Source organism: Tachyglossus aculeatus, chromosome 8, assembly GCF_015852505.1.
Source record: "Tachyglossus aculeatus isolate mTacAcu1 chromosome 8, mTacAcu1.pri, whole genome shotgun sequence".
In the NCBI taxonomy this organism is placed as follows: domain Eukaryota; kingdom Metazoa; phylum Chordata; class Mammalia; order Monotremata; family Tachyglossidae; genus Tachyglossus; species Tachyglossus aculeatus.
The window spans coordinates 34,197,147-34,211,369 of NC_052073.1; the positions used below are offsets into that span (position 1 = coordinate 34,197,147).

Sequence of the window (14,223 nt, forward strand, 5' to 3'; positions counted from 1 at the left end):
AGCGCTTAGTACAGTGCTCTGCACATAGTAAGCGCTCAATAAATACGATTGATTGATTGATTGATCTTCTGGGTGGTGCTGAAGATGCTGGCCACTGAGGGCTGGGCCAAACCCGTCTCCACCTGCTTGCCCCACCTCACTGTCATTACTTTATTCACAGCAAATGGTGCCTTTGCCTGCCCATACCTCAAGCTGTAGCGTGGCCCAGTGGAAAGAGCACGGGCTTTGGAGCCAGAGGTCATGCATTCAAATCCAGGCTCCTCCAATTGTCAGCTGTGTGACTTTGGGCGAGTCACTTCACTTCTCTGTGCCTCAGTTACCTCATCTGTAAAATGGGGATTAAGACTGCGGGCCCCCTGTGGGACAACCTGATCACCTTGTACTCTCCCCAGCAGTTAGAACAGTGCTTTGCACATAGTAAGCACTTAATAAATGCCATTATTATTATTATTATTAAGAAGGAACCTCAACTGGACACATAACATGGCCCAACAAACCATAAAAGGGAAAACTTGCCCATAGCTCTACTCTCAAGAGGTGATTTGACTGGACACAGAACATGGCTTAACATACAAGCTAAAGAGCAGCATGGCTTAGTGGATACAATATCCTCGAAAGTGAATCCTCAAAAATCTCCAGTGGCTACCAATCAACCTATTCATCAGGCAAAAACTCCTCACCCTCGGCTTCAAGGCTGTCCATCACCTCGCCCCCTCCTACCTCACCTCCCTTCTGTCCTTCTCCAGTCCAGCCCACACCCTCCGCTCCTCTGCCACTAACCTCCTCACTGTGCCTCGTTCTTGCCTGTCCCGCCGTCGACCCACGTCCTCCCCCTGGCCCGGAATGCCCCCAATCCCTCCGCACATCCGCCAAGCTAGGTCTCTTCCTCCCATCAAAGCCCTACTGAGAGCTCACCTCCTCCAGGAGGCCTTCCCAGACTGAGTCCCCTCCTTCCTCTCCCCCTCCTCCCCCTCCCCATCCCCCCTTTACCTCCTTCCCCTCCCCACAGCACCTGTATATATGTATATATGTTTGTACGTATTTATTACTCTATTTTATTTGTACATATTTATTCTATTTATTTTATTTTGTTAATATGTTTTGTTTTGTTGTCCATCTCCCCCTTCTAGACTGTGAGCCCGCTGTCGGGTAGGGACCGTCTCTACATGTTGCCAACTTGTACTTCCCAAGCGCTTAGTACAGTGCTCTGCACACAGTAAGCGCTCAATAAATGCGATTGATTGATTGAATGAATGAATATGGGGCTAGGAGTCAGGAGGAACTGGGTTATCATCCTGATTCTGCCTCTTTCTATTGTGTGATCTTGGGCAAGTCACTTCACTTTTCTGGGCTTCAGTTCCCTCATCTTTAAGCACTTGGCAAAGTACATGCAACAACAAACAGTTACATTACCTGCCCACAATGAGCTCACAGGCTAGTGTAGGGGAGACAGACATCAGTACAAATAAATAAAATTACAGATATCAATCAATCAATCAATCGTATTTATTGAGTGCTTACTGTGTGCACAGCACTGTACTAAGCGCTTGGGAAGTACAAGTTGGCAACATATAGAGACGGTCCCTACCCAACAGTGGGCTCACAGCCTAGAAGATATGCACATAAGTGCTTTGGGGCTGGGAGGGGGGAAGAGAAAAGTGATAAATAAAATTACAGATGTAATAATGATGGCATTTGTTAAGCACTTACTATGTGCCAAGCACTGTGCTAAGTGCTAGGATATATACAAGGTTATCTGGTTGTCCCACGTGGGGCTGACTGTCTTAATCCCCATTTTACAGATGAGATAATTTAGGCACAGAGAAGTTAAGTAATTCGACAAAAGTCACACAGTTGACAAGTGGCAGAGCCGGGATTAGAACTCATGATCTCTGACTCCCAAGCCTGCATTCTTTCCAATAAGCCATGCTGCTTCTCTAAGCAATGTACATAAGTACATAAGATACATAAGTGCTTTGGGGCTAGGAGTGGTGAAAGGAAGGAGAGCAAGTCAGGGTGATGAAGAAGGGAGTGAGAGATTAGGAAAAGTGGGGCTCAGTCTGGGAAGGCATCTTGGAGGAGATGTGCCTTCAATAAGGCTTGAAATGAGAGACAGTTGTTGTCTGCCAGATTATAGAAGGAAGGGCATTCCAGGCCAGCCGTGGGCCAGGGTTCGGCAGCGAGCCAGGTGAGATCGAGGCAGAGTGAGAAGGTTAGCACTAGAGGAGCAAAGTGTGTGGGCTGGGTTGTAGGAAGAGAGAAGTGAGATGAGGTAGCAGTGGGCAAGGTGATAGAGTGCTTTAAAGCCAATGGAGAGGAGTTTTTTTTTATTTAGAGGTGAATGGGCAACTGCTGGACTTTTTTGTCCGGAACATTTGTCCAGAACATTTTTTGTAGAAAAATGATCTGGGCAGCAGAGTGAAGTGTGGACTGGAGTGGGGAGAGACAGGAGGCTGGGAAGTCAGCAAGCAGGCTGATTCAGTAATCCAGGTGGGATAGGATGAATGATTTTATTAATGTAGTAGCAGTATGGATGAAGAGGAAAGGGCAGATCTTAGTGATGTTGTGAAGGTGGGACCAACAAGATTTGGCGACAGATTGAGAATGTGTGTTGAATGAGAGAGAGGAGTCAAGAATAACATCAAGGTTTCAGGCTTGTGAGATAGGAAGGATGGTGGTGCCATCTACAAGTGATGGGAAAGTCAGGGGGAGGACAGGGTTTAGGTGGAAAGATAAGGAGCTCCGTTGTGGTCATGTTAAGTTTAAGGTGACAGGAGGATATTCATTCATTGAATCGTATTTATTGAGCGCTTACTGTGTGCAGAGCACTGTACTAAGCGCTTGGGAAGTACAAGTTGGCAACATATAGAGATGGTCCCTACCCAGCAGTGGGCTCGAAGGCAGGAGAAGATGCGAGAATGGAGACAGGAGAGAGAACAAGGCTGGAGATGTAGATTTGGGTGTCATCTGCATAGAAGTGGTAGTTGAATACAATTTGACTATTCCTAATCTTTTGTATAATGGTCACATACCCTCCTAAGTTTTCATTCATTCATTCAATCATATTTACTGAGCACTTCCAGTGTGCAGAGCACTGTACTAAGCACTTGGGAAAGTACAATACAGCAATAAAGAGAGGCAATCCCTGTTCACAACGAACTCACAGTCTAGAGGGAAACCTCAAATGTTAGCCACCGTTAACAGTGACAGTACAGAATGCATTAAGGCTATTAATCTGTGAATATCACATATTTTTCCAAACAACTTTTTTTTCCATTTCCCCTAGCTATTGTATCCATGCTTCAGTCTTTACATTTGAAGACAATTAGTCTCCGACTTAGATTATCATAAGGTATCCAAGATGCTTCAAATAATAGTATATCACTACAAAGTATCAATGTGGTATGGCTTTTAAATTTGATAATAGTTAGTCAGGAGGAATTAGTGGAATCATTGCGGGATTGGTTTAAGAAAGTCAAGTTATTATTTTTTTATTGCATTTGTTAAGCTATGACTATATGCCAGGCACTATACTAAGCCCTGGGGTAGACACACAAGCTAATCAGTTTGGACACAGTCCATGTCCCACAAGGGATTCATAGTCTTAATCCCCGTTTTACAGATGAGGTAATTGAGGCTCAGAGAAGTGAAGTGACTTGCCCCAGGTCACACAGCAGACAAATGGTAGAGCTGGGATTAAAACCCATGTCCTTTTGATTCCCGGGTCCATGGTCTATCCACCAGGCCATTCTGATTCTCTGAAGGCATATATTTTATAGTCAACATAAATATTTATTTCTACTATTTGAACAAAGAACTACAGCGCTTCAATCAGGAAGATGGACTACTATCCATCTTTGTAAAGTGGGGATTAAGACTGTGAGCCCCACGTGGGACAACCTGATCACCTTGTATCCTCCCCAGCGCTTAGAACAGTGCTTTGCACATAGTAAGCACTTAACAATTGCCATCATTATCATTATATTAGTATCTGACTACCCCACTTGATGGGAGGGATCGTGTCAACAAACTCTGTTGTAGTCTCCCAGTAAGTTAGTACAGTGATCTGCGCAAAGTGCACAATCAATGCTATTGATAGACTGTGTCTCATCATGGAATTTTCATGTAGTAGATTTTTATTTTCTATTATGGCATGATAAGTAATACCAATTGTTAAAAATTTCCATACATACTAGGTGCATGAGTTGGAATATTGTCTTTAGTTCGGGATGTTGACAGATAAAAGCATAATATTTTCTCATATTCTTATTTCAAGTGGGTAATCATATTAGCATTATATTTCTCATACTGCTATTAGTAAAAAAGTAGTGTTATGACACAAATCAAATTTATGTTAGAATGTTAACCCAAATAGCCCCAATAAATTACAAGATCATGTGAATAGGAAAATGACAAAGTCATTGGATAGAGTACATTTATTATTAAGTAGCCAATGATTATACATATGTGATCAGTAAGAGCTGGATCTATCAACTTAATATTACAGAACACTAATATCAACTTATTTAAGGTTGCATTTGAGCTACCTTAAAATGGTTTTATTCCAGACAACTCTTTCAATATTTTTACTAATTTGCAGTTTAAATTTCACCAAACTATTTCTATGCTGAATGACATAAGCACACTATTGGAGTGGTCCACCTAAGGACAGCTGCATTTCTTCAATAGTAGTAAAATTATAGATAGATAAAGATGTCGATCTATATTCATTCATTCATTCAATCGCATTTATTGAGTGCTTACTGTGTGCAGAGCACTGTACTAAGCGCTTGGGAAGTACAAGTTGGCAACATACAGAGATGGCCCCTACCCAACAGTGGGCTCACAGTCTAGAAGGGGTTTATATATATATATATATATATTTGGATATATATCGATATATCTCTATATATCTACTACATATAGTACATATATGTATACTATATATCTATATCTACTATATTCATTCATCCAATCGTATTTATTGAGCACTTACCGTGTGCAGAGCACTGTACTAAGAGCTTGGGAAGTACAAGTTGGCAACATATAGAGACGGTCCCTACCCAACAGCGGGCTCACAGTCTAGAAGGGGGAGACAGAGAACAAAACAAAATCCTGGGCGAGTTGATGATGATGGGAAAGTTAGGAGCAAGAAAGCATTTGGGAGTGAAGTGAGGAGTTCAGTTTTGGACATTTTGAACTTGAGGTGCCAGTGGAGCATCTGTTTAGAAATGTCCAGAATGCAGGAGCAAATGTGAGTTTGCAGAGGAGAGAGGTAATCAGTATAGAGGTTGTAGGTGAATTGGTGTGAGCAATTAAGCTTCCCAAGAAGTGAATATGGATTACAATAGAAAGGGATCCAAAACTGAACATGAGGTAGTGCATGACAAGAAGAAGAACCAGCAAAAGTGAGGGCAGAGGAGTAACCAGAGTGATAGGTGAATGAAGAGAAGATGAGAAGATTCACATATTGAGTCTAATTGAATTAAAATAATTACATAACTAGGAAGTTGTCCTATCATTATCATCAACGGTATTTACTGGATGCTTACTGGATGCTTACTGTGTGCAGAGAACTGTACTAAGATGATATATAATGGAGTTGGTAGACTTGCTCCTTGCCTGCAATGAGTTTAAAGTCTATGCAGGGACAAAGACATCAATATAAATAAATATTTATTCAGTGACATTTATGGTACCTCTCATTGTGAAGTTCACCTAGGAGTGCATCTGTGGCTGAAAATCCCAATGCAGGACCTACAATTCTAGCCATATTCTGTACACAAAAAAGGTTTATGCTTACACTTACGTTAATGTGTGCAGTGTCCTACACTGTTTTCTTGTTTTCTTGTCTTTCAGTCCTTAAAAAGCTTTTTCTTGAAAAGGCCAATCTTTTCTAGATAGCAGGGTAAGGGCCAAACCGGTCTATCCTCAGCAACTGATTTCCAGTTTTCAGCTGGGATGCAGTATCGTATGAGGGTTTGTTATATCATCTCCTTGAAATGTCACCTCCTCTCTTGCTTTTTTTTCCCAAGTTCATTTCTCCATTCAACGGTCTGGATATCCTGCTGTCGTTCAGTCTTTTTATGCATCCCCACCCAGTGTAGTTGGGTGAAGGTGAGCATAGCTTCTATGTTAGAGACTAACTACATTCCAGAACTTCGTTATCCATTATCTTGTCTTCCCATTTGAGATTAAGTATGACCCGAGTGTCACTTGTAGAATTGCTTGAGCAGCCAGACGGGTGTTCCAACTCTTGCAGCTCCAGAAAAGGTAGGATAGCACAACAGGCTCTGATGTGGAGCCTGATATCCTAAAGGATGTGCTGGCTTTCTTGATCCAGTGAATGAAAATGAACTGTACAATCAGGGCATACTGGACACCTAGGAAATGAACAATAATAATAATAATAATGGTATCCGTTAAACGCTTACTACGTGCCAAGCACCGTTCTAAGCACTGGGGTAGATACAAGGTAATCAGGTTGTCCCACATGGGGCTCACGGTCTTCATCCCCATTTTCCAGGTGAGGTAACTGAGGCCCAAAGAAGAGAAGTGGCTTGCCCAGGGTCACACGGCAGACAAGTGGCGGAGCCGGGATTAGAACCCACGACCTCCGACTCCCAAGCCCAGGCATTTGCCGCTAAGCCCCGCTGTTTCTTAGGTTCAGCCAACGTGGTCAAAATGACAGATGAGTGTCTGGTGATGTACAGAGAAGCAACGTGGCACAGTGGCAAGAGCCCGGGCTTTGGAGCCGGTGGTCATGGGTTCAAATCCCGGCTCCGCCAATTGTCAGTCGTGTGACCTTGGGCAGGTCCCTTCACTTCTCTGGGCCTCAGTTCCCTCACCTGTAAAATGGGGATGAAGACTGTGAGCCCCACGTGGGACAAACTGATCACCTTGTATCCCCTCCTCGCAGAGCTTACAAGAGTGCTTCGCACATAGAGCCCGCTGTTGGGTAGGGACTGTCTCTATATGGTGCCAACTTGTACTTCCCAAGCGCTTAGTACAGTGCTTTGCACATAGTAAGAGCTTAACAAATACCATCATCATCATTCAATCATATTTATTGAGCGCTGTTCTAAACGCTGGGGGAGGTTACAAGATGATCAGGTTGTCCCACGTGGGGCTCACAGCCTTCATCCCCATTTTACAGATGAGGGAGCTGAGGCCCAGAGAAGTGAAGTGACTTGCCCAAAGTCACACAGCTGACAATTGGCAGAGCCGGGATTTGAACCCGTGACCTCTGACTCCAAAACCCGGGCTCTTGCCACTGAGCCACGCTGCTTCTCTGTGAATAGTAAGCGCTTCCTAAATGCCCTCATTATTACTGTGGTGAGGGCGAGGGGGGGAAGGGAAGGTACCCGAACCTTTAAGAAGGAGTGGTTGTCTTTTGGAGGAAACTGACGTCATTTTGACCGACTCCCCGTGGGCTGGGAATAAATACCATGCCACACCTCGGCTTGCCACCATTTTGAAGGGGTTTTTCCTTCCTTTTCGCTGCTGCCCTCCTGTCGCTGCCATCGTGGTGTGGGCCGACGTGAGGTGACCCGGCCGAGCTGCCCAGACAGGCCGAGGATCCGTCTGGTCGAGCTCGACTTCCCAGGTCCCTCCTGTCAGGGGCACCTTTGGGGCGACCATGTTTGGCGCCAACCTGAGGGAGATGCCAATCGAAGACAACCCGGCCCACCTGTGGGCCTTGGAGGGGGAGAAGATGGGGGCCGGACACCCGGCCCACGAAGTGGCCCCAGAGCCACCAGGCCTGGAGGAGGCCAAGAAGGGGGCGGCCAGGCCCGAGGCAAGCATGGCGACAAGGCCGGCGATAAGGCCAGCAGAGGCGGCGGGGCCTTCGGGCATCACCTCCGACCTCGGAAGCCTCCTGAAGCCCGGTGAGAAGACCTACACCCATCGCTGCCGCCTCTTCGTGGGCAACCTGCCCACCGACATCACCGAGGAGGTCTTCAAGGGCATCTTCAAGCGCTACGGGCAGCCCAGCGAGGTCTTCATCAACCGCGACCGCGGCTTCGGCTTCATCCGCCTGCAGTCCCGGGCCCTGGCCGAAATTGCCAAGGCAGAGCTCGACGGCGCTTTTCTGAACACCAGACCCCTCCGAATTCGCTTTGCCACCCAAGGGGCCGCCGTCACCGTCAAGAACCTCTCACCCGTGGTTTCCAACGAGCTTCTGGAACACGCGTTCTCTCGGTTCGGGCACGTGGAGAAAGCCGTCGTTGTGGTGGACGATCGAGGGAGAACGACGGGACAAGGTTTTGTGGAATTTGCGTCAAAGCCCTCAGCCCGGAAAGCTGTTGAAAGATGCGGAAATGGGGCGTTCTTGCTAACAACTTCTCCTCGCCCAGTCATCGTGGAACCCATGAAGCAATTTGATGATGAAGATGGATTACCGGAGAAACAAGTGCAGAAAAACCAACAATATTACAAGGAGAGAGAGCCGGTGCCACATTTTGCCCAGCCTGGGACCTTTGAATTTACGTATGCGTCTCGATGGAAAGCTCTTGAGAAGTTGGAAAAGCAACAGCGGGAGCAGCTTGACAGAAATATCCGAGAAGCCAGAGAGAAACTAGAAGCAGAAATGGAAGAAGTGAGACATGAACACGAGTTGATATTGATGAGGCAAGATCTGATGCAGCGCCAAGAAGAACTGAAAAGATTGGAAGAACTTAGAGTTACGGAGCTAAGGATCCGGAAGCAGATGCAGTTAAAACAGGACGAGGAACACTGGATTTGAGAAGAGGAGATGATACGTCATAGAGAACAAGAAGAAATGAGACGGCAGCAAGAAGGAGTTAAACTTTATGGAAAATGAGAGTACGGGAAATGAGAATGGGTGATATGGGTCCCTGTGGAGCAGTAAACGTGAGAATTGTATTTAGCCCAGCACCTGCTTGGTAACCAAGGTCCTCCTCCAATGATGGGTATGAATATGAACAACTGAGGAACTATCCCAAGCCCACCTCTGGGCCCTGGTTCGTAATAAGTAAATCACTTGAAAGACTTGAAATGTTCGTAGCGGCATCTTTGAGGTTTTACTAACTTCTATGTAAAGAGATTAAAACTTCTCGCATTCCTAGATGTAACGCAAAGAAATGCAGTGGTATGCCATTATAAGTTAGTCTGTTATTTGAGAGAAATGGTTTTGTTAATGTAGACTTGAAAAAGTCTTTTGTACGTTCCTAGGTTTTTGCATTTTTCTTCGCCCAAAGCCTTTTAGTTTAGAACTGAAACAATGAGAGTTATCATTGTGAACATCGAATGTGTGACTTCAGCTAAATTTAAAAATTCCACCATGCTGTATAACGTGTGCAATTATCTGATTTGATCGTAATAAGTAAATCACTTTAAAGACGAAATGTTCTTAGAGGTATCTTTATGATTTTACTAACTTTTATGTGAAATGGTAACATTGTGTGTACTCTGACTTAGTAAGCTAGCTCTCTAAGTCCCATGTCTTTTAGCTGTAACCCTGTGCAAAGAAGGGAGAGGAAGGCTAGAATAGCATTTGAAAACTATACATTTTTATATAAACCATTCATGTTCTGTAAAATGAAAGTTGTGATTGTATTGAGCAAAGTCAGAGTAGGGGTATCAAGAAAACGTGTTCAGTGTTGAATTTGACAGATAAACGTTTTGATTCTTGGGGAAAAAAGCTGTTTATCAGAAGGTAAATCTCCTTTGTGGTATAGTGTATTTACAGATTGTCCTAACATTTTTTATTTTAAAATCATTTTTCTGATAAGATTTAGACCTGAAGACCTTAATGGAGACCTGAAAAAATCTTTCTTTTGTAAGTTCTTAAGTTTTTGTGTTTTTCCTTTCGCCACAAGCCTTTTAGTTTAGCACTGAAACAATGAGAATTATCATTGTGAACATGGAATGTGTGACTTCAGCTAAGTTTAAAAATGCCACCATGCCATAAAACGTGTGCAGTTATTTGATCATAATAAATAAATCACTTTAAAGACTTGAAATGTTTGTAGAGGTATCTTTATGGCTTTGGTAATTTTTATGTTAAATGGTAACATTGTGTGTACCTCTGACTTAGTAAGCTAGCTCTCTAAATCCCATGCCTTTTAGCTGTAACCCTGTGCAAAGAAGGGAGAGGAAGGCCAGAATAGCATTTGAAAAATATACATTTTTATATAAACCATTCACATTCCATAAAATGAAAGTTGTGATTGTATAGAGCAAAGTCAGAAGAGGGGTGTCAAGAAAACATTTGTTCAGTGTTGAATTTTCCAAATGAACGTTTTGATTCTTGGGAAAAAAGAGCTGTTTCTCAATGATAAATCTCCTTTGTGGTACAGTGTATTTACAGATTGTCTTAACATTTTTTATTTTAAAATCATTTTCCTAATAAGATTTATGAAAAATTTACAAGGGCTAATGGGTTGGTGCGTGTTGGATTGCAATGGAAATTCCCCCCCAGGAATGCAGTGTGTAAGTTGTAAAACATATGAAACTGGGCCTGTTGTTGCAAATTGAAATAGACACTCCTTGGGTGTGGTAAATCGTGGGCAAGTGTGCCCCCCCGCCCCAGCCTCGTTTTAAAAAAACAAGACAAAAAATTTGGTGTGTCAGATCTCCGTTCATTTAACATTTGAAACGGCATAGCATATTGTATTGCCGAAAAACACTTAATATGTCGCAAAAATCCTTTGTTGAAATTGGGGGCTCAGATATACTGCAAAAATTGTATGCTTTTAACTGAAATTAAGTGGATTCAGATCATTTGCAACAATTCATTTGCAAATATAAAAGCATTCAATCCTCAGAAAAGGAAATTAAAATGCTCTAAAGACTCATATAAATAGATAAATTGGACTTATCAAACTACTGTGCCGGTTATTTGCTGGCCAGTGACTAATTGTGTCCCCAAAAATGTTTTCAGAGATTGTCTTTGCAGTACTTTGGGGATGAGAATGATATGCTGTCCATGGTTCTATGTGACGATTTTACAAATGTTTTCAAAGACCTTGGCTGTTATTATTAGTATTATTATTATTTGTCTTCTCCTCTAGCCTGGAAGCTTACTGTGGGTAGGGAATGTGTCTAATGACTCTATTGTAGTCTCCCAAGTGCTCAGTACAGTGCTATGCACATAGTAAGGTCTCAATAAATGCTATTGATTGATTGATTGTGAGATTAGCAGTTAGTTGAAACAAACGTCTGCATGGTCATCCTTTTACTCTAGTGCCCTAGAAAACTCAGGAACCATTAAAGTTAAGGGCAGCTACATCCCTAGGCCTTAAATTCAAATACTCACCACGGTGGAGCTTATAACTAGTGAAATTAATTCATTTACAAAGAAATTAATAGGATATTATACCAAAACATAACTATTTTTCAGATTCGATTCACGGTTATGGCAGTGTAAACAGATCCATGTGACGTATACCATCATTTAAACAATTGTCAATAATTAAGACATTAATAAAGCATTTACTGTGTTAACTGACATCAATCAATGGTATTTACTGAGCAGTTATTATGTGCAGATCACTGTACCAAGTGCTAGGGAGAGAACAGTACAATAGAATTAGTAGGCACGTTCCCTACGCATAATGGATTTATAGCCCACATGCAAGGATATCAGTCTGAACCACATGGGACTCAATCTATTTTATCTCTGTTATACTGACAAGGGAACTGAGGACCTGAGAGGTTGAATGACTTGTCCATAGTCACCAAATCAGCTAGTGGCAGAGCAGGGACTAGAATCCAGGTCAACTGTAGACTATAAGCTCCTTCTAGGCAAGGACCATGTCTACTGACTGTCTTGTATTGGACTTTCCCAAGCTTTTAGTACAGTGCTGTGCACACAGTAAACATTCAATAAATATCATTTACCGATTGATTGAACTGACTCCCAATTCTGTGCTCTTTCTACTAAACCAGGCTGCCTTGTAAACCGGGGATGGAAAGAAGGCTACCAGCGTTAACCAGTGAATGGATTCATTTGTATATCTAGATCTAAAGATATATAGTATAGTATATGCTTATATAGCATATATACTATGTATATAGTATATATACTATATATGTAGTATAGTATATACTATAGTATATACTATATATAGTGTATGCTTAGTCACACAGACAAATGGATTCATTTGTATATCTAGATCTAAAGATATATAGTATAGTATATGCACATTTTAAAGCAGTAGGAAAGAGATCCTGTTCCTCCTGGGTATTTTCTAACCTGATCCCACGAAGAGGCAGGGATCCGAAGGTTCAATTCCTTTGTCTTTTCTTAAAGTGGAAGTTGAAAAGCCTGGAAATTATAACCAATTGAAGTTGACATAATTTGGAACACAGATCAAAATTCAGTTCATTCCTAAACATGTCAGTTAAAAACCACCTTCATAAGTGTGTCCGTATCACACATCACACCCTTATATCCTCTGGACTTGAAAGCTCATCGTTGGCAGGGAATGTGTCTACCAGGTCTCTTATATCATTCTCTCCCAAGCACTTAGTACAGTGCTCGGCACACAGCTGGGATCCATAAATACGATTTATTGGCCGATTAATATCAGTTCCTTCACATACAAGACATTTTCCATTCATAAACGCCAAAGGCAAAGATAAGCGAATGGGCAGTAAGTGCTCAATAAATACTATCGAATGAATGAAATGGAAAGAAAAAGTATTCTTTGGCTGCAGACGTGCTAAGGCTTTCAAATCTTATTGAGAGTTCACCATTTGGGGAGTGGAGGTGGGCAGAGTTCCCATTGGGGCCCATCCCACTTCTCTTCCCCTTCTCTCCCCAGCCTTCTTGTAGGAAGCTCGTTCGTTCTCGGGTTCTTCCACGGCAGTTCTCACCAGCATGTCTGCATTAAAAGATTCCAGATGAGGATTTGGAAACCTGTTGTTGGCCCGGTCTGGGATATGCTCTACTGGCTTGAGGAACTGAATTGACTTACAGCCTGCGATGGTAGAGGGCTCATTCAGGGCCCTGGATCACGGCTGTCAAAACATCCCTCTCGCTCATTCCTACTCTTCCTGTGTCCAGTCCATTGCCTAGTGCTCCCAATCTCCTTTCCCCCGGGAACAATGTGGCAAAAAGCAGAGACTCCTAATTCTGTTTCCAAGCTCTTTCCCTACTAGGTCAAGCCTACTCTTCCATATTTACTTGAGGAATGGCTGCTGCTATGACTCCTCAGCCAGAGAGATGGAGTCGTTTCAGTGAATGTAAATTCGTACGTGGGAGAAAAGGACTCAAAACCTGATTCAAGCTGCGTGTCTTGGTGTTCTGCCCCCGAAGGTCAGAGGTCACAGGTATTTATATCAGCTGTGGCTTGGGCCATTCCCATTTCCATCCTCTGCTTGCTCAATCTCCACCCCTTTCATCCTCCATACCTTATTTGGTTGGCACGGAGGTGAGGGACACCTGTCTTTCCGCCCTGCTCCCCTCTGACCAGAGAAGTAACATCAGAGGTGGCATTTTGACCTTGGGATGGCCGATGCCCAGGGTCACCTTGGCAAAGAGGGTCAGTTCCCATTGGGACCCTCTCCCACTGTCCTTCCCCTTCCCTCCCCCTCCTTCTTCCAGGAAGCTTCATGAGTTCTGAGAAAAGGTTGCAAAAAGAAAAAAAATGAGGCAAATATTAACATTAAGAAACATTTTATTCGATTGTGTAGTTTATACCTTTACCTAGGGAAATAAGTGATGGTTTCAATTTAGAATAGAACTTGGAAGCCAACAGCGATTTGGAGCAATTTCCTCTACAAAGCTGCAATTCAGGTCAAATCCTTCACGATGCAACTTCAATTGGGTGAAATCCCTCAAGAAGATAGGTCCAAGTCTGCCCTTTTCAATGGCTTATGTTTGATGTTTTCCGAATTGGAATTCCCAGATTGCCCGATGGAGCGAGCAGGGGGCAGCTCTGGGGTCGAGGGGCAGAGAGACCTTCCGTGAACTATGGGAAGAAGGAACCCAGGTAGAACAAGGGCTGGGGCGGTGAGGGGAGGGGGATGAGGTTTCCTCCAAAACTGAAGTGTGTATAAGTGACCCTCGAACTGAACTCCGAAGAAGGGGGAATCATGGTTTAGGCCTCCGCAGTCAGGGCTCTGCCAGCTCCTCTGTGTGGTTCATGCTGCCTCAGGTCTGTCTATGAATTCATCAGCCCGGAGAGGGCAAAGCACTGAGGGAGGGGTGAGAGCCGGAGCTTGCAGAGAGAACAGGACTCTAGTCCCCATTTC

General features: G+C 43.5%; 1 pseudogene; it reads left to right on the forward strand.

Annotated features, from left to right (window-relative positions):
* Window positions 1-7,639: 7,639 nt before the first annotated feature.
* On the forward strand, window positions 7,640-13,939 carry LOC119931404 (annotated as a pseudogene).
* Window positions 13,940-14,223: the final 284 nt, after the last annotated feature.